Source organism: Anomalospiza imberbis, chromosome 1 (genome assembly GCF_031753505.1).
Source record: "Anomalospiza imberbis isolate Cuckoo-Finch-1a 21T00152 chromosome 1, ASM3175350v1, whole genome shotgun sequence".
NCBI classification, from domain to species: domain Eukaryota; kingdom Metazoa; phylum Chordata; class Aves; order Passeriformes; family Viduidae; genus Anomalospiza; species Anomalospiza imberbis.
In genome coordinates this window covers 115,889,518-115,916,072 of record NC_089681.1, presented here as the reverse complement: position 1 = coordinate 115,916,072, position 26,555 = coordinate 115,889,518, and the positions used below count along the sequence as shown (strand labels likewise).

Genomic DNA, 26,555 nt, shown 5'->3' with positions numbered 1-26,555 from the left:
GGGGAGAGTCGCTCTCGCTCGCTCGCTCTCGCATACACACACACACACACACACACACACACACACACACACAGGGGCACACGCATGCACGCACGCACACACACACACGCACACGCACCCGCCCGCTCGGCTCCGCTCCCGAGCTGCCTCAGCAAGGAGGAGCCCGGACGGAAAACACCAGGGCAGCAAGGTACCGGCGTGGGGCAGCCCTGCCTCTGCCTGCGTGTGTCTGTGCGGGTGTGCCTGCGTGTGTGTGTGTATATGTGTGTGAGCGTGTGTGTGTGTCTGTGTGTGTGTGTGTGTGCCCGTGCTCCCCCCGCCTGCTGCTTCGCACGGCCCCTCCAGGCGGGGTGGTGCGCGCTGCCCCCGGGGAGGGGGCGGCGGTGGCGTCGGGGCAGTGCGGCCGCTGGAGGCCGGTCCGACTGGGGTCGGGGTCTCCGAGCCCTGCGCCGACCGCTCTGTTCCGCGCCCGCTGCCTCCTGCCTGCGCGGCGGCGGTGGGAGGGGGGGAGAACCGAGCGGCGGCTGGAGCGCAGCGGTGGCGTGTGTCTGTGTGTGTGTGTGCGCGGCGGCTCCTTCCCTCCGGCGGCTCCCGGCCCCGCGGGGCGGTGGGGCTGACTTGGTGGAAGTGCCGGGGGATGGTGGTGTGCGTGTGTCCATGCCTGCCGTGTCCCCCTTCTCCCCGGAACTCCGGTCGAAACCCTCCACCGTCCCCGCTTTGCCTTCCCCGACACCGCGCCCCCGCCCCCCTCTTCCCCCTTCTCTCCATCCTTCCCCCGCTCCTTTATTTCCACAGCTGTCCCCGCGCCCTCTGGCCGCCTCCCGCCGCTACTCCCAGAGCCCCGGCGGCAGCCCCTTTCGGGCAGGCAGCGCTCCACGGCCACCCGCGATTTCAGGTGGCTGAGGGAGAGAAACTCCGCTACAGCGCTGGCGGTCTCTGCGGGCTGGGGATGCCCAGGTGCGGGCAGGCATCCCCCGGAGGCCTCTGCCTGCCGGCAGTTCCGCTGCCCCGTCGGGCCGGGAGCAGGGCCGAGTCCCGCATCGCTGTGGTGCTCCTGCCTGGTGTTTCACCTGGCACCACGTGCTCCTCCGAAACGCTGTTCGAGAATTGCCTTTATTCATGAAACTTCTCCTAGGGGAAGTACTTTTCACTCTTTTTTTTAAGACCTTCTTTCCCCTCTTCACTGATGCAGGATTTGGAAGTGGAGTTCCTGGAGAATGACCCTGGCAATGAACGCATGTTTCCCTGAAAGCTGAGGCTGTTTCTTATTCCCTAGGAGAATGATGAGAGAGGGGACCCCGGATGTCAGCCCAATCTCCGTTTTTTATTTGTCTCGACTTTTAGGCAGATTTTCTCTTTCAGCTCTGGGAACTGACAGGTACAATTCCTGTAGGCACCTTTGCATGAAACAAGACCAAGGCCAAGAAGTTGATTCATCATTGCTTTTCCTAGTTAGCCAGCAGTATGTCCTTCTATTAATTGCTATTAGTAAGTTAACCTTGTAGCTCAGTTATTGAATAATCATTAATCCATGGAGGATACACAAGCCCAAAGGTTAATAATAGGAATAGCAATTAATAATATTGACCTTGCCAGTGGGGAGAGTATTTTTGTCACAGTTATTAAAAGACACTACTATTTATACTAGGTACAGTGGTGCAAATTTGGACTCAATATGTTGAATACCAAATTACTGCAACAACACCAGAAATTAATTCACCCCTTTATCTCCATGTTATCAGTCCTCTGACTTTTTCTCAGTTTAAAATGTATCATCCCCTACTCTCTCATTTTAACTAGAAATGATAGGTCTTTAATAAATTCTGACATTTCCACTAGAAAATAACATTGAGCTCACACAGATAAAAAATTATTTGCCTGCAGCTGATTTGTTGTAGTGCTTTGGACCTATTCATTTCTCAGAGAGGACTTAGCTTTTTATGGTCTTTTGATACCATGGGGTAATAAATAGGAGATCAGTACAAAGGGGACATTCTCTCTTTTATAGGTCCAACTCTCCACTCCCTGGAGTTGCCTCCTTGCAGAGTTACTCTGACTGACTGACTGACTGACTAACCTGCATCCTTCTATTGTCAAAGACCCATCTCCTTTATTTGTATCACATTTCTGACTGGCTGGTCAGTAAGCCCTAATACTAATCATGTTTCATGTCTCAGAAATCTAATAATCAAGTTACTCATTGCTACAAATTGCAGCTAAGCTATTTGGGTTAGTCATGTTATCCCCACTTTAAAGGCAGGGAAACTGAAACAGGAAAATTAACACATTTGCCTGAGGCTACACATGGATTTAAGACCAGATCCAGAACTGGAACTGAATTTAGACCAAGCTCCCTTTTAAAGATCCTCAAGTGCACTATGGAAAATCCTTCCTTAAAATAGAAATGTAACATAAACCTTATTTTTCATCAACTTTGTATATTAGTCAAAACACACACACTTTTTTTAAGGTCACATTTTGTTTTTAAAAGGTAAGGTTTATTCAGCTTTTTTTAAGAAAAGTGTAATACTTTTCAGCTACATCAGGCAGTTTACTTTGGAAACAAATATTTAATACCAGACTGTGAGCAGTAATGGGAATAGAATTGCTTGGTATTAGGCTACTGTAAACAATATTAGCTGAATGTTATGGTATTGTTACAAACCAACAAACTATGATGGGAAGTCCTGCATTAGTATAGATAAGGTGCTCTTGCTTACCTAGTGTGCACTGGTTTTCACCATAATGCTCTTTCAGTGCTTTCAGTATCAAAATAGCTAGTATGAGTCTAAACACTGAAAAACGTATGGGACAACCATATACTGTGTTTGAGAGTTACAATTTATATCACTTTATATCATTAAGCAGTGAGTTTTACCAAGTTGTGTCATTCATGTCACTGAAGCAAGACATATATTGCCTGCCCTTTAGCTGTGGCATGTCATCAAAGCTATTTGGTGTGACTGAGCACAGATGCATGCCTAAAAACCAGGTGTACAATATAACTTTCCTATTACTGACACATAGATATTTCCTCTTCCTCAATTTCTCCCCCTAGATGTTTGCTTGCCCAGCCTTGTACAGGAGCTATAGAAAGTCCTGTTCATCCTGCTCATCCCCAATGCCTGGAATTGTGCAGTTGAAAGCCTATACAGAATAAGTGTTCACATTCTTTTTTAATTAATTTTTTATTTATGCTGACAGCTCCTTTCTGAGCATTTTTAGAGTCCTGATTTGAGGGAAGTGGGTGCAGATCTCATTCAAATAGTCATTCTCCAATACCATTAGCATTACCTGCCAAAAATGAAAGTGGCATATGAATCACAATAAGCCACTCATGAATTTGTGGATTTAGAACCTGCCAAGGAACAACAGATACACACACGATTTCAAAGACCCATCAGTTTTAGGTACTTCCAGCAGTGCATTTATCCAAAGACCATCTTATTGATGGCACATCCTATAAGGCCTACAGACATAACTGATTCCAGGGAAGGATAATACTAACTGAAAATATTTCTGTTCCAGTCTTTCTTTTACAAGTTAGGTAGTGAAGGTGACAAATCTGCTAATCATAACCATGTCAGAGGCCCTTCCTGAGGTGCCCCTTATTGACGTGCTACTGTGACATAATGATGTGTTGCTTTTGTGTGAGAAGTGATTTAAAATACTCTGGGAAATATCACAGTTGCTTTCCAGTTCCTTTCAGACATGTAAATAACCTTTATGTTTAGACATGAGTACAGAGGGGTGGAAAGTGAAGTTCAGCGAGGAGTAGAGTGGGGTGTAAAGCATCCACATGGATCCAGAAACCAAATACATATATGTGGGCTTTTTTCTGTATCTGATATTACCTGGGGCTTGAAATGAAATGTTCATTTTCAAGAAGAAACGCTGTTGGAACGTGTGCCTACTTGAAAGTTATTTTGACCCATGGTTGACAGAGAAGGCCATCTTCTGCCTGAAATTACACATGAGCAACAGAACTCTCAGTAGTACTCAGACACTTGTGTTGTTCTCAAATAATACATACATTATCAAGTATGGTTTATTTCCAGCTTGTAGTGTGTGGATAATGTTATATCAGTGAAAACCATCACATGCCACCTATCATTCTTTATAATTGCTTGCTTTCATCATGGTTTGCTTAAGCTGAGCACATCAGATACTGAAAATAACATTTGGCTATTTTTTTCCTTCTTAACATACAAAAACTCCAGCCTACATTTTGAGAACAATTTATATGTTATTATTTGTGAAACATAGCAAAGAAACCTGCATATTGGCATGGAGTACACATGGATGTCTCAGCAGCTTAATGAAATGTTAAGACTTGGTTTGAACTGTGTTCCGACCAGTTATAAATATTATCTGTTGTAGATGAAAATGGTAATCAACAGATATAACCATGCTGAAGTAGCCTTCTGTGCATATCTTAAATGCAAGTGGCCATTAACAGCTGTGCCACAACCTTTTTTTCCTGATGTTTCATTTTGCTAGTGGCTCAGTGGAAGTTAGTCAGATATCTTTTTCTGAATATATCTTTAGTGCATTTCTGCAGTCAGTTGGTTATTCTACTCTTTGTTGGTTAGACACCAATCTCTTGAGCTCAAGCCTATATGACCTCGCTAGTTGAATGTCTATTCTGAAAATTTCTTTACTGAAGTGGGCATCATGTCAATAATAACATATTCATTTGTCTGTCTCCATACTGGCTTAAGTTGTCTCCAATCATTGTGAAGGCCTTCACAGTGAAGGCCCATGTTTCCAGGCCCTTATGCTACACAGTACCTCAGTCCACTCAGCCTCTCTCCAAGATGGAAACTGCTTTCTGCTCCACATCTCTGTTACAGGAGGACTTTGGATTACCTAAAAAAGTAAAAAAAAAAAAAAGTAAAGCGTATCCTGTGTATTGCCTCGTAAAACTTTGCTTTTTGGAAAAGAAGATCAAGTTTTTGCAGATGCATCAGTGATGTCATACTCACTTCTGTTTTGCCTGGCTGCTGTCTCCTTCTTCTATCAGTCTAAAAGTATCACTTTTAAAGGATTGAAGGAGATATATTAATATTTGTGCGAACCACTTTTCCTGCACATTGTCTGTTCTTTTCTCCTTCCACTTGGTGTCTGGTTTGTCTTGGCTGCTTTTAAAAATTCTGTTGCCTGTATTTAGAGACTGCCAGATTAAACCAGTGAAGAGAAACCAGGTGACTGTCTACTTTTATGAATATAGGTTGTGTATAATAAATTCTGGTTTTACATCTATGCAAATTAATCATCATATGATTCTGACTACATGCATTTTTTATCAAATATGGCATATATTTCACAAATTATATTTAACTTGTAGTCATGTTGCAATTTTGAATACCTAACTAGGAATTACAAGGTGTGCCACTAGATCTTAGTAAATAGGTTTACAAACGCAGAAGAAATAGGATAAATTTATCCTTTTTCTTGTATTCTTGTTAAATGTAGTGAAAAAGCTTTTCCTGCTATAGCTGATAATATAAATACCTCACTACTGTGCTGTTTGGAGACAAAAGTACACTTGGTTTCTAGAAATGTAGAGACTCTATAAGGGCCTAAACAGAATGTGCCCAGAATAAGGAAGTTTCAGAGAAACATGTCTTTGGTCTGGAGTTTACAGTGTCTAGTTAGTGAGGCCTTTTATTAACGTTTCTTGTCACAGAGTAGCAGACATCAGTCACAATGTCAAAATAAACATTTTACTTCTGCAAAATTATATTTTCACCTCAGGAATATTGTGAAGTGAAAACAGGATTTAGCATAATTCTTCCTGTGGACAGACAGGGCAGTTTTAGTGTGAAACCCTAAGCCTTGCAATATGATTCCCAACCATAGGTGCACCAGACTTTGAATAATCAGTCTGTCAGATAAGCTGTGACAGGCATAATGCTGTGAAGGTAACCACTCAATGCTTTCAATGTTAATGATCTTCAGTAACTGCTGCTGGTTTTTTTCCTAAATAAAAAGATATTTTGGTGAGCACAAAGATGTCTCTGTCAATACTTGTGTTTCGGTCAATAAAAGAATCTGGATGGTTGAAATGGGGGAATCAGGTAGAATTCAAACATGTGAACAAACAGCTGTGATTCACAAAACCTCTTCTAAGAAGTTGCCTAAACCTCAAAGCACTATGTTTGCCTTAGAGTTAGTTCCTTTTCCACCTGGGACTCCTAAGTGGCCATTCAGGACTGTTCATGCCCACCCGAGTCCTCTAGACCTGCAGTATTCTTCTGCTTGAGTGTCTTGGTCAGCTTGGCCTCCTGGTTACTCATGGAGTGTGCCCAAACTCCCTGACATGACTGCATTCTTGACAAAATGCAGCAGGGTCACTGTGGTAATAATGGGACTTAATTCCAGGACTATTTTTATTTTTACTCTTTTTTTTTTTTTTTTAATTTTTTAGGGGGATGTTGTATGTATTTCACAACAATTTAACATAGTGAAGACAAAAATAATCCCGAGAAAACTCAGTGTGTGCCCCAGCCCTGGGAATAAACTAAACATAAGATTATGATCTAAGGAATCTTGAATTCGTTTGTGCTCAAGGGCACTGTTTCAGCAAAAGGGTCGAGACTGCCTCTTCTAAAATAACCATCAGCCTGGTGGTCAGAGTCCTCCCTGGGGTGAGAGGAGTTGTAAATTGGGGCCTTTCAGAGCAGCAGAGATGAATCCCATGATTGCATTAGTGCTCTAATCACAGAGTTGTTATATAGAGGGAGATGGGAAGCCAGCTTCTCCTCCAGCTATGTTTTAATAAAACATAAGTTTTGAAGGAAAGATCACAGGGACCTATTTTCATAAAAAGAACAAGGGTGTAGATACTGAGTGGATGGAGGCATCTCTCAGACAGCCCTGGGTAAAGCCCTGTCTTTAGAGGTAACCCTCAGGTAGAGCCTTTGCTTTAGGAGGAGGCAGGATTGTAGATTTGGGACAAACCTCATTTTTCCCCTGGTTAACTCCAGTTGTCTTATGTTGAGGTCAAGACATGTTGTGCTGGCTGTTTTCCAGGCCACCCAGGTGTCTCTTCTGCTACCCTGCAGGAAAGTCATGCTTTCAAAACATAATTCTGGATACCTGACAGGGAACCATGGGACAAAAAATTCAGAGTTGGACCACCAGGATGCTTTATAGGATTAGGCCATAAATTATATAAATCAGTACCTAATTATTAATAACTGTTTATTTTGTAATAACAGCAATACTTGGTATCTGCTGGGAGCTGTTCTCTTGGTACAGTTTCTGGTCCATTTTTATTTTGCATCACAAAGGACAGCACAGGAAACTGTTGGATTGCATATTACTTATAATGAAAATTCTCTCTCTAAGTATTTCCCATTAGAAGCTCTAATGGCTAACAAGGCTAGACACTCATATTTGTTTTGAGTCCTGTGGGACGCAAGGTTAAAATTATATTTTTATGGAATTTATCTAAATTAAAATGGAAACACATACTAAAATGTTGGCCTTTTTTGGAAAAGTGTAATAATATTAAAGATGCTTATTTCTTCTTTAAAAATACTTTTATTTTGCCTATTTGAAAACTTCCAAAATCAGGGGACAGTATAGTCCTCCAAAAGCTTGACAGCAGTCCATTGCATGGATTTCCTCTGCCATGGCATAACTGACTGCTTTTGTCACATATAGGATGTATGGGCACAGTTCAGAGAGTCTGCCCCATCTATGTTTTCTTCCCCAAACCTGCTTGATACAACTGAAGAGTAGGTTACAAAGCTGTCCTGGAACCCTTCCACTTGTGATCTACATCCTACAATATGGAATATTCTAAATATCTTGGGCTTTCCCTAGCTAACAAGCTGGTTATTCTGGCTATGCATGAAGATACAGATTTGGGTCTTAATTAACATCTGCAGTTTAATCAAACAATTTATGATCCTGAGAAATCTGAACTGTAGACTTTCTGGTTTTTCTGATGACAGACAAATACCATGAACTAAAATAGTAGTTTAATATATAAAGCATTTGCACCAGCTCTATGGCCGTGGTAACTTTTATGGAAGCGTGAGAAGTCTGAAGATCATATTTTTCAATGTCTGATAACGAATTCAAAGATAATAGATATGAGATCAGATACACTCGGGACTTGACAAAAGTTTTTGGTGTTTAAATTTAAATGGCATTCTATGCCACTTTACAGGGGCTAACTCTCCTGTGGTGACAGTCCTGTAAATCTCCAACTAGGCCCAGTTTTATTATAAAAGAAGTTGGCTGGCCCAAAAAAGAAAATATGGAATAAATTTCTGTGAAAGTGGATTGGCCTGTTTAGTCTGGTGACCCAGTGAAACAGTGGAGGACTTTATAATCTGCAGTGCAGACAGGTCTTCATTGTTGAAGGAAGCAGGAAGTGCTAAGAGGGCTGTAATTGCATATTCTTTAATAAGAAATATAATTGTTGCTTTCGCCAAACAGATCTCAGACAGATTTTAATAGTGTGCACACATTCAGAAGCCTCTGGAACACACCTTTTTACCCTAATTTGTTCATATACATTGATATATTCTAATGTATTTACACCCTCTAAAAATGTAGTCCATGTGGAGCACTTCTGAATTGCAGGGTTCCTTACTCTTTTTTTTTTTTTCCTTTTTAGATTGACTATGATGATTCAGTGAGACAAAAGAAGATCCTGTAGATGAGTTTCTTTTAATACTTTTAAGTTTCTATCCTAGAATAAAGGTTTATGTTTGCAATGATTACAGTAGTCAGTCTTCACTGCACTGTCAGGGCCTTGCCATCTTTCATTGTGCAGTATGTTTAAAAAACCCACATACCCCTCAGTATTGTATTCTTTTTTAAAAAACTTCAAATTAGGAAACTACATTTGTGATGTAGTGTAATTTTCTTTGTTGAATCTGAAGGGATAAAATCTTGTGTTACACCAGTATCAACATAAGTCTTAGTCGATAGGAGGGAAAGCAGTGTTGCGCAAAGCCTATCATAACCACTGAATGTGAAATTAGCAAAAGGAGACATGATTTTCTAACACTGCTTCAGGTGGCTGAAATTCAGTTTTTCTTATTTCACATTCTATAATTTTCTTGTAGTCATTGCAAAACAAATAGTTTTCTTAACTGGCATTAGGTGTATGGCTTCCTGTGAACCATGGTAACCGAGGCTTGAGATTTATGAACAATTGTTTAGTTTTCATCAAACTCCCTCAATCTGTAGATCTAAGCAAAAATCACACCATATGTTGAAAATGAGTTCAGTAGTGACTGTCTTTCAGCAGCTGTGCTAAATTTGTATTGTTCTGCAGTGTTATGGACAGCTTTTTTCAAATCAATTGAGATCACACATATATACTTAATTATTTTTATTACTGTTGAGTGTCACATTTTAAAAGGCTGGAAATCTTTTTTCTGTGAAAGATGAAGCTAGGAAAATATTTCCTTTTTGTCCCAGGATACTCATGCTTTCAGTTTGTCTGTAGAAAAGCTAAATCATGGATAGATAGATAGATAGATAGATAGATAGATCCATCCATCCATCCATCCATCCATCCATCCATCCATCCATCCATCCATAGATGCTCCATTATGACCAAATTCTAGAATAATCAGTTGAAAGGTTTAAATGTAAAAGGTTAAAATGTAAAAGCTTTCAAGCTCTGCACCATAAATGTCATGTATTTTTTGCTTTACTACAAAAAAAAAAAAAAAAGAAAGAAAAGGAAAAAAAAGTGCTGCACTGTCTTGCAGATTAGATATTGGCTTTAGAATACAAATGCTTGACTGATAGTAACTCGTGTGAGTTCATCAATTTATTTTAGATTGTCTGCTAATCAATCACACTCTGTTAAAGGCTTCCATTGCTCAGGTGGCCTACGTGTGAAGTATGTCACTTTAGTTCTAGGGGGGTATTCAATATAATTTTTCAGATCAAGGAAATGGTAGGACAGTCTGCAATATCTGCTGATGATATTCAAACAACTGAGGATTAGGAAGAGATTTTATTAAAAAGAACATCTACAGAAAGAAGAAAAGTACCACTACAGTTGGTCACAGTTCATATTTGTCTCTTTTAAAACCACATGTCAAGGTAAGTTGCATCTGTGCAAGCAGGAAAATGAAATCATGGTTTGCTACTGCTGGGCAATATTCATGCAGTGAGTCAGGTCAACAATACTGAGGTTGAGCAGAACACAAACCAAGGAGGCCACCCATGCAAATGATACATCCTGGTTGCTTCCTCATGAACTCTTCCATGAAATCTTGCTGCACCCATCTTGATTGCATATGCTAATCCCAGCTTCTTAATTGACTCATAACAGATTTATCTGGATTTCCAACTTCCTCTTCTCTTTTGAATGTTAATTAAAAGAAAAAAGATTACATTTAAGATATTCATTACAGTAGCAGAGTTTTCTGCTAGAGGTGTTCAGAGCCAAATTTTGGTTTTATTTAGATGGGACTATTTAAAATCAATGAGCTTAAGTCTGTTTTGCACTCGGGACCTTTTGATACCCACATAGTAAAAAATGGCCTTAGCAGCAATTGAAGAATATATAAAGTTCATAGTGTATATTTTCTACATTTTACTTCATACAATAAAATTGAGAAAAATTCCCCAGCTTTTATAAAATAGATATAACAGTCCAAAGCCAGTTTCTCTGAGTGAAAATGAGCTCAGAACTGCTTATGTAGACTTTTAGATTCTCCCTGTCTTCCCCTAAATCACTCACTATCACTCTTAGACCTGCAGAAATAGGAAAAGGAGGGCTTTGATATCTTCTGTGGGGAATATGGAGATTTCAAGTCATGTCTCTAGCCTAAACAGATAATTTTCCTTTGGTATTTTCTAAGCCAGATGCAGAGCTTGTTTATTTTTAGTCAATATTTAGGAACACTTTAAAATAGTGCTATTTTTTGAAATATGGACAAAATAGGACTTAATTAAAGAAGAAGAATGAAAATTCTCTTTTTACTCAAAAAAAAAAAAAAAAAGCAGCAAACCGCATTCCTACTGTGGATTTCTACAGGGCTTTTCCCCCCCATTTTTGTTGTTGTTATTGTTTGTGTTTCTCCTTAGTAAGGTATTTTGTAGTTAAACTCTTGCTTGGCAACCCACCATATTGTTGTTGGTAATTTGGGTTTTTTTATATTCAGTAGATTAAATCATACTATCCTATTTGGGATCTTCCCACCATTACAGCTTTTGCCACCCATAACCTTATTTTATGATCAAAGGGGAAATAAAGGGAAAGCAGTAATGTTAATAGGCTTTCCCATGCAGTCTCTCTGGGAATGGTCTTTTTATAAGTGTCTTGAACTTGACCTCTTCAGAAGGCCCAAAGGTCCAACACACATTTTTAAAGTTGCATTTAAATTTTAATATTTTTATTCTGTGAAGCCATTTAAAACCTGGCCCTCAAAACACAAAGCATAAATCTTTCAGGACAGTCATCCAGCAAAATTGATGTGTGCGGAAGAGAAATTCCGGAAAACCCCTACAGCTCTATTGCTTTGCTTTTCATGTTGTTTTATAGATACGTTCCCTACAACACTACCAAATAATCAAACAAAATCCAATGAATAATATTGTGATTTCATCACTCTGGCATTTGAACTTGCAAATACAATTTAGCAATGAATTAGAAGAGGAAAAGTTTTGCATTGCCCCACCCTCATTATAAAAATGTTCTTCTGAGCCAAGCATTTGAGGCATTAGAAAGATTTACAGTAATAATATAAGTAGCAATAATGAACTTGGGAACAAGGGAGTCTTGTAAGGGGTTCTCAGAATGAGAGAGAGGTTTTGTAAGCAATTCTATCAACTCTAAATAAATATTTAGGAAGATTGTCTTCTCTTAGTGAGTCTGTATAATAATTGTACTGCTAATAGGAAGTATATGATTTGGATATGAGAAGATATGTATCTATGAGTCCATTCAACTTGTATGTGTGGGTGAATCTTGTTCTCATTAAAGGTACTGGTTTGACTGTCCTGATTGCTACTGTCTTCTTTCCATGAAAATGTCAGCTTTGTCACCTGCTGTGCAAGGTTTCCAGCCATCCCAGTTCATCTGAGGGCAAGCTCTTCTATCTGCAGTCTTTTTTATTTTGGAATGGTCAACAACACAGCCAGGTGTGACAGGGCAATTTGATAATGTAGTTGGAAAGGAAAAAAGCATGTGTTAAATTATTGAACTTGACCTGTCTGTAGGTGAGGGTCACACTGTTGCCCATCACCATAATGTCAGTGTGCATTCCCCACAGAACTGATGTTTAAATTTCTTCTGCATGTCCTACCCCTGCATTCCTAAATTAAAGTCTCTGACCGTACCAATAAAGAGAAAAAACTGGGGAGCAGGAGAAGGCAAGGCATGAGGTAGGCAGGCAGGGGTGGCTATTTGTCTGCCTTACCCCCTTGCTCAGTGTCCTGCTGTGAAGGGAGCAGCCAGGATTGAGTCTGACCTCTTGTTCCCAATGCTCACCCTGGCGTCCTGAGTGCGCGGCTGAGCTGAGGATGCAGGCACAGAAACAGGGAATCCCGTTGGAATTGCTGGAAAAAACTCTCATTAACTTAATGAGATTTGGAACATTACAAGGGAACTCCAGCTGGAACCAGATCTGAACCTGAGTGCGAAACATTCCTGAATACACTACCACAAACTTGTTTCAAGGAGAATATGTGCTCAGACATACAAATGGCTAGATTCTGATCTCGGTAATGCCAGCGTGAGTGTCTTGACTCATACAAACTGCACTCAGAGGACTAGCCCTGAAGACTATAAAATGAAGATGTACACATGCCACAGGAGACTGCAAAAGGAGGGTGGAGCGACGAGGATTCAGCCACACACCTTGCTGGAACACCTTAAGACAGGTAGACCTGGCAGCAGTTGGCTGAGACGAGACTTTGATCCTGCATAATCACTACTTTCCATAATTAAGTGCAGAGTCTGACTGGGTTCACACTTCATTGTGCTGCAGTCTAGCTACACTCACATCCTCACTACCAGACTCCTTGCCCAGTGCTGTAACAAACACTCTCTGCTTTCATTTCTTTAAGATCAGTAGCTGAACTGCCATGACTGCTGGGCTTCTGAGGGAAAGAGAACTGCCTTGTGAATATCAGAAATATAGATGGAGAAGAGAAGAAACAGATTCTTCTTTCAGCATAGTGTGATATGGCAGCAGGCTGGTCTCAAAATAGACAGAGGAAGTGCTGAATGACCCAAGTGATGACAGGCTTGGTGGCATTCTCCTGCATGTATAGAAGACACTTGTTTTGTCCATATGTCTCCATATCCATACTGTAGCTGAGAAACTACTGTAGTGTTCTTCTGGAGTGATATTCAGACCACAAGTTTAGTCTGAAGGAGAAAGCCAGTGTGTTTCCATCTAGTCTATAAACTGTTGAAAAATGTCAGTAGAATAAAGATCTTTACGTTAACTAGTCTGTATTTTTTCCCATCTGTGGAAGAACCAAAAGCTCTTGGTTCAGTCAAAGTTAATGTGAGATTTCCTGGAATATGAATTGGCCCTTTAGATAGAGCTTTGACTTGTCACCTATTTAAGAGTGTTTTCATTATTTTCTGATTACTTACCCGGCATTGCCAAATTTTACTTTTCTTTTATTAAGTAATTTAATACTCAGAGCTCACAGAAAACATGTCATCCATCTCTTTCAGTTTAAATGATTAAAAGCAAACTCCATTTCTTAAAGTAGATCCTTTTTTTTACACATTGCACATCTGAACTTGCAGCGAGACTAATACCAAACAAATAAAAACTTTCTTTTTTGAAACTTTTGAACAAGTTAAAACACATCAAAAACTGCATTCGCAGTAATTGATACTAATTAAAATGCTGAAGCTGCATTAACACGAAATGAAAAGAAGTATTTTGGGTCTTATCTTTTGCAACCTGAATGTTTTTCAGGCTCAGCTTTTCATAAATGCAGAAATATTATACCTTGTATTATTTCCGTGGAAAATGCTATTGCTGCTTGGTATTTTATGGGGTGTGGTTTATAATTTTATTAACACCATCTGTTGTTTAAAAGATAATATAGAATGTTTAAAAATTACCAAAAATGCTGGCGTACACAGAATTAGGAGCAACATTTGCAGTTTGCTCTTTGCCTGGCAATTCATCTGCACATAAAGCTGATTCATATTGAAGACAGTTGAATTTAACTCCTTATGGTTGATGGGATGCTTTAAATATCTCCATTGGCTTGTGTATTGAAACTGTTAGTATCATGAACACATTCTGTATCTGAAACAGCCCTTGCTGCCAGATCTTCTTAAAAATGCTAAAGGGTAAGAAGGGAAATGAAAGGCCGTATTATGAAAGGACTGAAAACCCTGAAGATCACCTTCCACCAAAATTACAGAATTACATGGCTTTAAAAGGGAAAGGCAGGCCAGCAAGATGGATGAGAAATTGAATGTTTGCATGTCTTATGGTCTGCTAGAAGCGCTTAGGCACATCCAAAGAAAAAAAGAGTTTTTAATTACTGAATAAACCTTTTTTCCTGAAGCTGAATGGAAACACATCATCATGGGCAGGTGGTTTTACACATTTCTCTCCACCCACAGCCTGAAAGCAGAACCAGTTAAAATACAAAGGCAGGAGAGGTCATAAATACAGGAGGTAAGAAATGCCTGAGTGAACTTGGAGAAAGATCGGTGCTACAGGACCAGGAGAGATGCCTGTGGCTGGCTGGTGTCTCGGCCAGGTGGAGAGCTATTTCAGCTTTGCTTAACAGGCCAAGCATCAAAGCTTTCTCAAATCTTTGTCTATTATCTAATTGCTTAAAATAAATAGCCAGTTGCATTTATGGAGAGAGACAAAACACTATTAGATAAGAGTTTGCCAGTCACAATATAATTCTTATGGATTTATGGGCCAGAGAAAATTGTTCTTTTTGCTAGAGATATACAAAAAAGAAGATAATTTCCAGCATGATCCCATATTGTTCCAAATAAAATTTGTAACACTTTGGCTTCCAGCTACATATTTCCTATCTAAAGAATATGCTGGGGAGGACAAGTCCTCCTGTTACCAAGGAATGGAAAATCCTTGTCAAGGAAAGGCACATCAGCCTGTTACAGGCTGCCAACACAAATATTTTGGACTGAGAAAAACTACATTTCAAACTAACAAGAATCCAGGTGACATATGCTTTATTTAACTAAATATCAAAACCTCATCTATAAGGAAAAATTGACTGACATAGCTATTCTAGGGGAAAAAGAAAGTGTTCTAACTACTCATGTACAGAATTCATATTCTGTGGTGAAAAAACCAAACCCCAAGCAAACAGACAAAACCTCCTGCATGGGTGTGTATACTTTATCCTGGAATTAGGCTGGGTTTTATTTTAGAATAATTATTCCACTAGTCACAATGCATGGTAATTATTCCCAAATAAAGTATTTTTTTTATTGCAATGCAGTGTCCACAGGGAGCTATCACAGAGTAGTTATCCTGGAACTGCTATGCTGCTTAACTTTCCCCAAGTAGACAAGCCTTAAGAAATCATATCCAAAAGAAGAACAAGGAGAAAAAAAGTGTCTCTGCATGTGTTACAGCACCAAGTGAGTGAGTGCTACAAGTCATACATTGTAATGTAGATGCTGTAAACCACACATTTATCCCGGGAAGGTACATGGTAATATCAGCAGAAAAGGATTTTGTGGAAATGTGTAGTAAGAATTTATGCCTTTTCTTTTTTCTTTAAAAATTACTTTCAAATATTTCAAATTGGGCTTTCATCTTTATTCAAAACAGATGCACTGTTTACTAAACAATTTTATGGTGTTCCCTCTCTGGATCTGCTGGGAAGCTGTGATTAACAGTGATGTTCAGTCTTTTGGAATACGGTAGCCATGGTATGGTGCCGGGTCATAACACCTTAAATGAGCTCAAATGTTCAACCTGTGGTATGCGTCTTAACAACAAATTAAAATCAAGAATGAAAATGAAGAAAGTTTTATAAGCTAAGCTTATAAATAGGAGCTTCTAACCACCTATTATATTAATACTTTACTGAAGTGCACAGCACTGCTCAGCATAGTACCTTGCTTCAACTTGAGTGATGTATAGTTGTAGCTGAATCCATTATATTTAGGTCATATTTTCACACTCTTTGAACTTGTGAAAAAAGTCCATAAAAACTATGTATAAGGCACAAGACTCCTGGAGTTTGTGGTTCTGTGCAGAAGTTGGACTATCCTGTCACTATATGTCAATCTCAAGGTATCTTTAACTATTTGTGACCCAGAGAGGCTCATCTCCTCTGACTCCTGTCATTTCCTCATGAGAAAGGTGCCCTTGCAGTGTCCTGGATTGTTTCAATGTCATCCCTGTGGCACACAGTGTGACATGCCACTGGACTTGTCCCCACTCCCATAGTCACTGTGGTATCCTTGGTAAAGCCATCCTAACACTCGATCCCATGTGAAGGTCCCACCAATATGCATGCTCGCTGCAGTATGTGACCACTCATGGGGCTGGAAAAGGCAGGGAGGAAGAACATAATGTTCCAGCCTGGAGTAGAACCAACCAGCTAGTTCTGTTGGGAGCGTGAAAACCAGCTGATCAGGCACTATATCTACCATCCAAGGCACCTTGACAAGCACCAGTGTTAGCTCCATGCCTGGTGCACAGTGTCTGGCTGGTGAGAGCTGCTACCTCTGAGCCCAGATCCAATATTCTCAGCTGCTCTGGTTGCCTATCACCAGCTAAATAATGCTGCAGTGGTCTCCTAGGTAAGGAACAACTTGACCTTCTGGCTGTTATTTTGGGATAGGTGGAAGAGCACCACTGTTTTTTACTTTGCTTTTCCTTTATTTTTCCTGGAGCAGGCAAGTCGCTCATGCCAGGGCAAAGGCTGGTAGGCACTGTCTTCTGGAAGGTCACCAGGTAGCTCTCCTCAGCTTGGGGGAGAGCAGCTTGTCATTTGCTAACCCAATGGCCTTCCAAATCCAAGCAACTGTGGGGGGAGAGGGAGGTCTGCAAGGTCTCTGCCAAGGCTTGCAGTGACCTTAGGTGCTGCCTCAGTAGCCACAGCTCCGGCAAGAGGAGAGCCATGTGCAATGCCATCTGGACCCACGCTGGCGAGGTGACCCTCCCTCCGGCACTCTGGTCACGGACACCTGTGCCTGAGTCTGCCTCCAGAGCCCCAGTCCCTGCTCCTCTCGGATCTCACCCCGCAAACTGCTCAGGCATCTCCCCCTGTCCCTCCTCTCTGTGGACAATGGTGACAAGCTGCTGTCTGTCCACCCCAGCTAGTCCAGGGCTCAGCAACACGCACATTTGGGATGTAGATCTCTGTGGCTCCTGTACGAGGAGATGTTTGTGCAACCTTCTGGGACCCTTGCTTTCCTCTGCAGCCACCCAGCCGATGTAGGCACCACCAAGGACTGGCTTGTCCTCTCTCTCACAGCCCTCTACAGCTGTCCCAGGAAATGGAGTGAAGCAGGGGAATTTGCCTTAATGTCCCTTTGATTTCAATCAGTTTGAGAGGACACAATTGGCAAGTATGAATAAATAATATTCTAATCAATAATCAGCATTGAAAAGAATACTTGAAGTAATGTAGGGATATTATCCTCAATATACAAACACTTCTCCTAACTTCTTGCTTGGAGAAATGGGAAAAAGAAAAGAAAAAATCCACCAAAAAACTGTTGGGAGGGTTTGTTTGTTTCTGTGAGTCTTCTAGCTCTTCTTGTGTTTTCATCTTGCTCAGCAGGACTGCCAGACCTTTCTCTTCACGTTCTGATACTTCCTCTTTGTGATCTGGATGAAAACAGTAATTGCAGAAGCATTTGAATTTTTAAAAAACATGTTACTGAACTTTTTTTAAAGAATTGTCAGTAATGTTTGGACTCAAATTTGAGAGCTGGCTCATAAATCCCATGCTGGAGTGATAATATTTATATTTTTTTGGCACCAGATATTTGTTCCTATTGCTTTCAACTATTTTCAGGCAGGAAAATAAAAAAATTGTGCTGTTTCTGATAATCAGCCTGTTCCTGCACACTTTCTTAACTGGTATATTGCTGAGGATAATCTTGTTACCCTTTCAAACACCATGAGAAATGTCCCAGTTAATGCCTTTGCAATAAATGGAGCAGTTGGTCCACAAACATGGAGGTATTCTCATATTCTCACTTAGTTTATGGTCTTCATAGTTTTTCTTACTGCAATCGTGATCATTAGCACTAGAAAAATGAGCTACACTACAATTCAGGCTAATTACCATGTTTTAACACATTTCAAGTAAGAGAAGTACCGTTTAAAACCATGTCAGCAGGTTGCACACTGATGGAAATAAAACTCTCCTTTTTACTCTGTATCACTTGTATTACTGTCCCCTCAAAACCTCTCCACTGTGTCCCATATACCTCACCTTTTCATGAGCAGCCTGCCCTCAGTCCATCAGCTGTTGTGCCTGTAATAGTAAGAATGTTAATTATTTAGCTATGAATTCCCTTGTTTTGTTTGCCCTCAACTTTACGGTTTCTTTGTCACATCTTTCCATATCTAAAGCATTGGGAAAAAAATGCTTTTCTTTGTTTTAAAGCTCGTTTTGTTTTGTTCTGTTGTAGATCAGGAAGTATATCACTCCAACACTGTAAAAGGTCCAGGTAGTACGGAGGCCTGCAAGAGAATACCTGTTGTGGTTTTACTTTGCATGCCTGAAAGAAAGGTCTTTTCCTTCCAGCACATTCCCTGCATTTCTGTAGGAGGCTCATTTTCCAATTGCAACTTCTGTTGGCATTCATGTCCCCAACATTCTTTTACAGAGACATGCAAAGTGATCAGCCTGACATCTCTGGGTCTCCAGTTGCATCAGGGGGTTTGTGGTTGGTGTAGATGAAATGATCTTGGCCTCATGAAGATCAATATGAGGATTGCAACTGAGACTATATTCCTTTTTTTTATTTTTTTTCCTTTAATTTTAGAGAACCTCATTGATCTGAATTCTGTTTTGATCCTGAGATGAAACTGGCTAAGAAAATTCGGCCTGGCTTTTCGAAGTTGTGAACAACTGGACAGAAATGGTGGCCAGGAATCCCTTGGTGATGGACCTCACATGGTTCATATCATTCTTAAGTTTTCCTTGGCACTTAATAAAAAACAAAACAAAAAAAAAAAAAAAAAAAAAACACAAAAAAAACCACCAAACAAACAAACAAACAAATTTAAATCTGATGTTTTTCCAAAACAGTGTGTTGCCATGTGAATTTACTGGCCCAATGAGAGTTACATGGGCTGCCAATGTAGAATAGCTGTGTGGGGACACCAGAGTCCCTATGGACTGTCAGCCACAGAGCTAAAAATGGGATTAATCCTGGCATGGCATCTCATGTACAAAAAAGAATATTTGTTTTGGTGGAATGTTTGTGACCCCCTTTATTCTTTATTACTCTTTATGTTTCACCTCCTGATACCGAGGTATTTCAGAGTATAAAAATAAGTTTCTTTTGTGCACTGGTTATAAACAGAATCGATTTAAATGTGCCATTTCACTCTCATAGACCCAACAAAAAGTCCCTTATGGTTTAGCTTCATCAGGTGTGTTAATTTTACCCAAGACCCACAGTCGTGACACCAGTATGATTCATAAAGAAGCATACCATCATGAACCTCAAGGAGTAGAATTTAGATGTGGCTTGAAATATAAGACACAAATTGAATGTAATAATGAAAAGCATTTGATTTTCCCATAAAAGTGGCAGATACAAGGTCAGCAAGTGAAATATGAATATGGTACTAATTTCAGCACTTCAGTCAGGCTTCCAATCCAAAGTTTTTGTTCAGAGGCTTGTGACTCATTTATAAATATTTACCAAGGTGGCAAAACTGTCACTGAGGAGCTTGGGAGGTTTCTCTAAACAAACATTGTATCAGAATAATAGGTGTTCCATCTTGAAGCTTTGTGAAATGATGTAGGAAATTTCTACTCTGAGTTGGAGTATCCTAATGCAAAACATTCTTAGGACTGCAAAACAACAAATGCAGAAATGGACAGTTTTGCATTTAGTTATCTTGGTTTTTCTTTAAACCAAGCTTGGATCAAAACAGATTTCAAAGAAAAAAATAACCAGTTTTCAAATACTTAAGAATAATTTAAGCACAGTTCTACTTAAAGCCATCTATCTTGAAAATGGTCCAGTCCAGAGCTAACAAGGTCCGTACACACCACTCTCAGCTTTCCAACTACTTTAGCCCTGAATTTTCAGGAAAAAAAAAAAGCGTTATAATAAATCTCAGAAGCATTATTTCACTTGGAAACACATTTGAGAGAACTGCATGTCTTCAGAAGTGTACTCACATTAGTAGTAGTTCATTAAATGGTTCTAACTTTTTGAAGCGTGTTAAGTCTGCAGTATCTATCCCTGTGAGGTAAAATTGCAGACTGAAAAACTTGATGTCTCATAGTACAGAAGTTACTGCTGTTATAAATCAGTCTGTTTTGTGGTTAAATGATAGGGTGGAGAAGGGTGAGGGTGAAACAAGTCACTATCTCTCCTCTCCATCTAATTTGAAGGAACATTAAAAGATGAATGAGGAAAGGGTTTTCTTAAATTTAATTTTAGAGCAGCTCCACAGCTCTCCGAGTTTAGCTTTTTTCACCCTTTTCTTTTTTTTTTTTTTTTTAATTTGAATTTTCTGGTAAAATTTGCCTTTACTGAAAGAATGCTATATGTGCAAGATACTGCCTGAAGAAGCAATATTTCCAAGCAGCGTAAGATGCTGTTTGGGAGCAGGGTCCTGGCTCTCCCTGCTCTATCTCCCATATGTTGGCTGCTCATGTTGGAGGACACTAATGAACTCTAATAGACCTTAATGATGAGGAAGTTCTGCTGAAACCAAAGGTATACACAGGACAGCACCACTTCTCTCCACAGCAGGACAACAATCAAAGTTATGCGCAAATGGCCACTAGCAGATGCTTGTAAGAGATTGATGACTTTTTTTTTTCCTTATATTTTTATTCTTTTTTTCTTTTTTCCCCTAGCAGTCCTTGGTGGCTTCCTAATTTAGATGGCAAAATGTAAATAGAAAATGAGTCCGTAATTGTAGGGCTGCACATCCATGATCCTCACTTTTAAAGAACAGTGCATGGCCAGTGTCTCTGAATATTAAAAAGATTTTATTTATGTGTCTCTTTTTGGAAAGCTGTAAGAGTGTTATCTGATTTACCATGATCTGTGAAATTGCACCCAGGAATTGCCTAAACTTTTTTTTTTTTCTTTTTTCCCCCGCGACTGTATATTTATTATTTAACTGCTGTGGAGCATTTGGTCAACTAGTAAGATAATATTTACATTCCAGCAGTGATATGTGACCTCAGTCAGAGATCAGAGCTAGATCATGGGCTTTTTTACAAGTTGCTTTGGTTTTGTTAGATTAATAGGAAAAGAGATTATTCTGACCCAGCAAGTTTACAAGTTTACATCAGGATACAACAAGGTGCTGAGACAGATGAATAAGCGGTAAATGTGTCAAGAGGAAAAGGTGGAGGAGGAGGAGAAAAGCATATTTTTTCCATAAGAAATAGTAATTTCCACTCTTTACCTGTTTAGTCACTATTTCTCCTGGGATATAGATTTCAGGACAGATTATTTGCAAGTGAATGAGTCCTCCATCCTGCAAAAACCTGCACAGGTGACTAAATCTATACATTTGCTTTAGAGGATTGAGGCTTCAGGGTTTTACACTTTTGCAACTTCAGCCTCATGTTTGATTCTGTCTTTTGATTACCTTCTTGTCTAATGGCATAATGACAAAATGGCAATCAGGCACTTCTGCTTTTATATTTACAGTAACTTTGAGTGATCATATGGGGACTCACACAGGAAAGCATAACTTACTTTGAACCTCCTACCCTTTCCTCATGCATGGCTTAAAATAAGTAGGCACAGTTATCAGACTCTTGTCAGGACTTGTAACTTGTCTGCAATAACAAGGTTAACCAGCAATAGATGTCTGTGCTCTGTGGTTGCATGCCAGTAAAACACTGACAAATTGAAAACTGTAATGAGAATAAACACATTATGAATATACTGAGCACATTGACACTTTTACATTAGAAACTGCGGTCATGGTAAGTTGCCTTGTCCTAACCAACCCCTGCTGTTTGAAATAGGGCCCCATTTTAAACTTATCATGTGCTCTAAAACAGTGGTAATAAACGTGTCCCGTGTGCCATAACCCTAGGTTTTCAGGACAAGGTTTAAAATTATTTGCCTGCTTGGTGTATTCCTACTTCCCTCAGTAAACAAGATTGAAAGTTAATAACAAGAACGGTTTCATAAATGAAAACATAAATTGTCACAGAGCTGAATAGACTTATAATTTATAGACAATCAGAATTTTCAAGCAATAATTGTTCTATTATTTTTATATGGGCTTCTTTTAGAATTTTGTTTTTCCCCTGCAGATATGATTTGGTACATGTAGATTAATAAAAGATTCACCAAAAATCATTTTTCATTACTGAATTGTCTTAAAATGTGCTCAGTGATGTTCTGTAAATCACACAGAGGATTCTACAGACAGAAAAGTATGACTTCCTGATTTGGTATATGGTACATACACAGGTGGTAAGGATGCAAAGGATGTGTTACTACATCAGGACCAAGAGCCGTAGGCCTGAATTTGGCTCTTTGCACTTAAAAGTGGAGTGAACGGGGTGGTTTGGCTCTGTGTGCATTGTTTGGGAGCGTGGCGCAGTTGGTGCGGTGGGCAGCCCTGGCACGGGCAGCGCATCTCTCAACAAGCAGGTGTGTCGCAGTCAGGAGCGAGCTACACTGGCAGCGCTCTGTGGGGAAGTTTGTGCCGTGGTTGCTAGTGCTGGCTGGAGCAGTGATTATCTTTCTGCTTTATGTGAGCCTTCTCAATGACTGTTTAATCTCACCCCGCTTCCTGCCCCTCCAACAGGTGAAATTTAGCCAGTAGGGGATATGAGATGCAGGAGTGGAATGGCCAGGTAAGAAGGAAACTTTGGACCCTGGAGTAATTCAGGGAACCCAGCGGCTGGAAGAGGAAGGAAGTGCTTTTGAGTCTCCAGAGCTGTTTGTGTTGTGGAGCATTTGCTCCCAGCTGAGCCTTGGCATCCATGCAGGACCTGACAGGTTGCCTTGTGGGTGTCCTAGGCAGCCCAAGAACTACGGTAGCCTTTGTTGTCACTCAGATTTGGGGAGCAGGATGTCAAAAAGGCAAAGGAAGGAGGTGGGGCTGTAGACCTATTATCCCTCTTTATCAGCCTGTGGAGCTGGGCCAGTACCTGAGGGAACAACGCGGCGTGTGATTGCTCACCTCCCATGAAGAGAGGGTGCATGCCTTGAGACTGTAGCTGGGTGGTTTTACTATCCTGCCAAAAATTCAGAAATTTCCCTTTTTGTATCAGGATGAAACAAGTGTTCTAAGGCAACTCTGGAGAAGCCAGTGACGTACAGGATATTAGGACACACATGGAAGATGCTAGTGTCCCATGCTTCAAGCCCTGATTTTGCTTCATTCTAATTGAACATTTGAACCTGACAAAGGCCATGTACAAAACATGCCCTCTTTTCACCATCCTAGCATTTTTTCAAGAGTGGGATTTTCCCCACCTCTCTGCACAAATATCACCTCCACCCTGTGTGAATTTAAATTAAGAGCAATTCACAGTCAGACAGAGGCCAAGCAGAAGAGGCGAGATCCAGCAGCCTGGATTAAGACAGCCTGAAGCTGCAGGCTTCAGCATCAGGCAGAATTTTACCATTGCCTCACTTCAATAAAGTTTTCTCCTGGACAAGGACAGAAGTCAGCAGAGGGAAAAGGACTGCAGCACTGCACGACAGTAGACTCAATCCCATCCTAGTCTTGGTGGCAGGAGTGAAAGGTCACTAACACTGAGGAGAGGATTTGTATTTCCAACAGTGAATGGACAAGGCCACCTGTCTGTGTAAATAATTTCTGAGGGATGTAATGATGTTCTCTAACTTCAGCACCCTGAATTAACTGACACAGGTGCCTACATCTTTCTGGAGGTTACAAAGAGAAATTAGGCTCTCAGATAGGTTTCCTGAAGGCAGGAGACATCCTTCTGTCACCTGCCTGGCCTGCAGCTGCTGCAGCAGAAGGGCCTTGCTCTCCTATACAGTGTCTGTGTTACACCTGTCAACCTTGGGCTGATATCTTAGCTATCCTAACTTATTCCATGAACTTGATGCCTAATTTGGAAGAAAGCAATTTAATCCTGGGCTCCTACTTTTAATTACCTTGAATTTCAACTGGTCTAAGTGTCTAAAGTAAAGCACGCCTATACATGACAATCTCCTCCCTCACTGGAGTCTGTACAGATCAGCTGGGACCCCTAATCTTGCAGTCCTGGCACCCTTGAGAAGAGCACAAACTTGGTTTGGAAAACTCACACAAGTGCTTCCATCACACTGGGCTCTGCTGGCAGAGGTTAGATGGCAGGTCTTATACCATGTTTCCATTCAACCTCTTCTTACACTCCTGTTCATTTTCTCATCTCTCCCTGATGACTGATGACTAGACTCATCTGTGATTCCAGGCAAAAGCTTACATTAATGCAATTTCTCAGATCACCTTCATATTTGGCTTCTTCAATAGAAATATTCTATTTTCTTTTATCCCCAGTCAACAGACTTAAATACTTTTCATTTCTGAAATTTACAGATTCAGATGACATTGAACTGGCTCTTGGAAAATACTAAATGAAGTAGATAAAAATGTTGAAGCAACAGTATTCATTTACTCATTTTTCAGTCCTAAGGTGTTAACTACAGAAATGATGCGCTAGAATAATTTTCTTTTGAATGAGCTGAGGTTTGAGCTTTTACCCCAGGAACAACATTCCTAAGAAGACTAAATTGTTTTAACTACTGGTTTTGTCAGGTCATCTGCCATATTGATGTGTTTGGCACACATGTAATATTTGTTGCTGCTAAAGAAAGCCTTTCCAGTGATTCTCTGCTTTTCTGCAGCGCTGCCTTTGGCTTCTCTTAGTAGCCAAGCTAAGGGTAAACCTGTGCTGCAGACACCAGCATTGCATGGAGCTGTGCAGTAATGCAGAGCTTCATGGAGGTTAATCTGCTCTGCCAAATAGACTTTGGCTGAACTAGCCAATAGCCACCATCTCCTATTCAATTTTATATGATTTAGTCCAAAACCAACTGTCAGACACAGTAGGGGCTGTGTTACTAAACTATCAGTGCAGTGTCAAGGAAAAAATGCTTCAGGTGCATGGCAAAGTGGTACCCACACGGTGCTTTGCTATAATTACATGGATGTAACTAACGAGGGAAAAGGTATTGTAAATCTTTTTCATCCATCTTTCACTGTTCTCTTGTCTTTCTCCAAACAATGGTCACAAAAGGCCTAGAATCTAAATAAAAATAACAAGCATTAAAATTCAACATTTAGAAGAAATAAACATCAGTAAACTGAAATAAAAATTGACCCTTTTAAATTGCCCCTTTAACTGATGTTTTCTTCCCAACATTTAGGATATTTTAAAATAACTTTTTGAAAAGATTTTTGATAAATATGGATGTGGGAAAGAAATACTGCAAAGGTATCTACCACATATAGCTTAGAAAAACCATGTGCGTATTCATGTCAGAAGGAGAAATATATTACCTGGCACCAAGGCAAAGAGCTTGCAGAAGATATGAGTGTTCTAATCTGGGTTCAAATTTTTTTTTATTTAAATATTGTTTTGTTCATGTTAGATTAGGTTTTAGAAGTTATGGCTGAGAACAAGACCCTAATGAATATGCAAAGAATAAAATTACACTCTAAAGAAAAAAATGTTATTCGAGCTAAGCAATAAATTATTTTGAAATGGCACAAATATTCAAAAATTATATTTCTGTTCCAGAAAAGGCTGAACTGTCATAATCTGAAACATCTGAAGTATCTCATTACTATATTGCCTTGTAGATAAGCCTTTTTCTGCTACTCCTTTACTCAAAGCTGTGGCAAGGTTATAAAATTCCGTGCAGTATAGAAGGCTTCAGTAAATCTGTTTTGTAAAATACAGAGAATCTTTCACTCTTCTCCTAAAATTTCTCTAGAAAATAATAGATGTTTTCCCACCATTATTTTTTTGTAGCCAAACAAGTCCCAGCTACCTACTGTGTGGGAGGAGAGAATCTAAAATGTAAACAGGTTAATACTACACCATGACATCTGGTAGTGATGAAGCTGAAAGAAAGAGATGGTTGGAACAATGCTGATGAAAGGTTGCTTCAACTCAAGCAGAGGAGAGAAAGTTTTTCAAGTAATTGAGTGAAATGGAGAAGCAGATGAGAAAATTATGCTGCAGGCTAAGCTGCAGGAATCAAAATGAAATTTCCTTGAATAAGTGTTTTGTAACTGTGCTTTCTAGTCCAGGAAACTAAGCAGACTGAAAATAGAAAGTTGCAGCATTCAGGTAAAGGGCCAAAACCCCCTTTTGAGACCACTCTTTCAATCAGGGCACTTCTAATGATTTTTTCTTGATTACCTTGTCTTTCACATACAATTCTT

The 26,555-nt window shown here is 40.0% G+C and overlaps 2 long non-coding RNA genes across 4 annotated transcripts; one reads left to right on the top strand and one right to left on the bottom strand.

Moving 5' to 3' along the window:
* Positions 1 to 51: 51 nt before the first annotated feature.
* On the top strand, positions 52 to 2,509 carry LOC137484001 (uncharacterized). The gene is made up of 3 exons (XR_011004706.1): positions 52 to 190; positions 1,193 to 1,378; positions 2,009 to 2,509. It is a non-coding gene; the product is annotated as an uncharacterized lncRNA (long non-coding RNA).
* Positions 2,510 to 17,590: 15,081 nt separating this feature from the next.
* LOC137483957 (uncharacterized) lies at positions 17,591 to 26,046 on the bottom strand. 3 transcript variants are annotated; one of them, XR_011004690.1, is made up of 3 exons: positions 21,588 to 26,046; positions 19,856 to 20,007; positions 17,591 to 17,798 (listed from the first exon to the last, which is right to left on the bottom strand). It is a non-coding gene; the product is annotated as an uncharacterized lncRNA (long non-coding RNA). The 3 variants fall into 3 exon arrangements; XR_011004689.1 differs by lacking the exon at positions 19,856 to 20,007 and adding an exon at positions 18,412 to 18,453; XR_011004691.1 differs by lacking the exon at positions 19,856 to 20,007.
* Between the last annotated feature and the right edge of the window lie 509 nt (positions 26,047 to 26,555).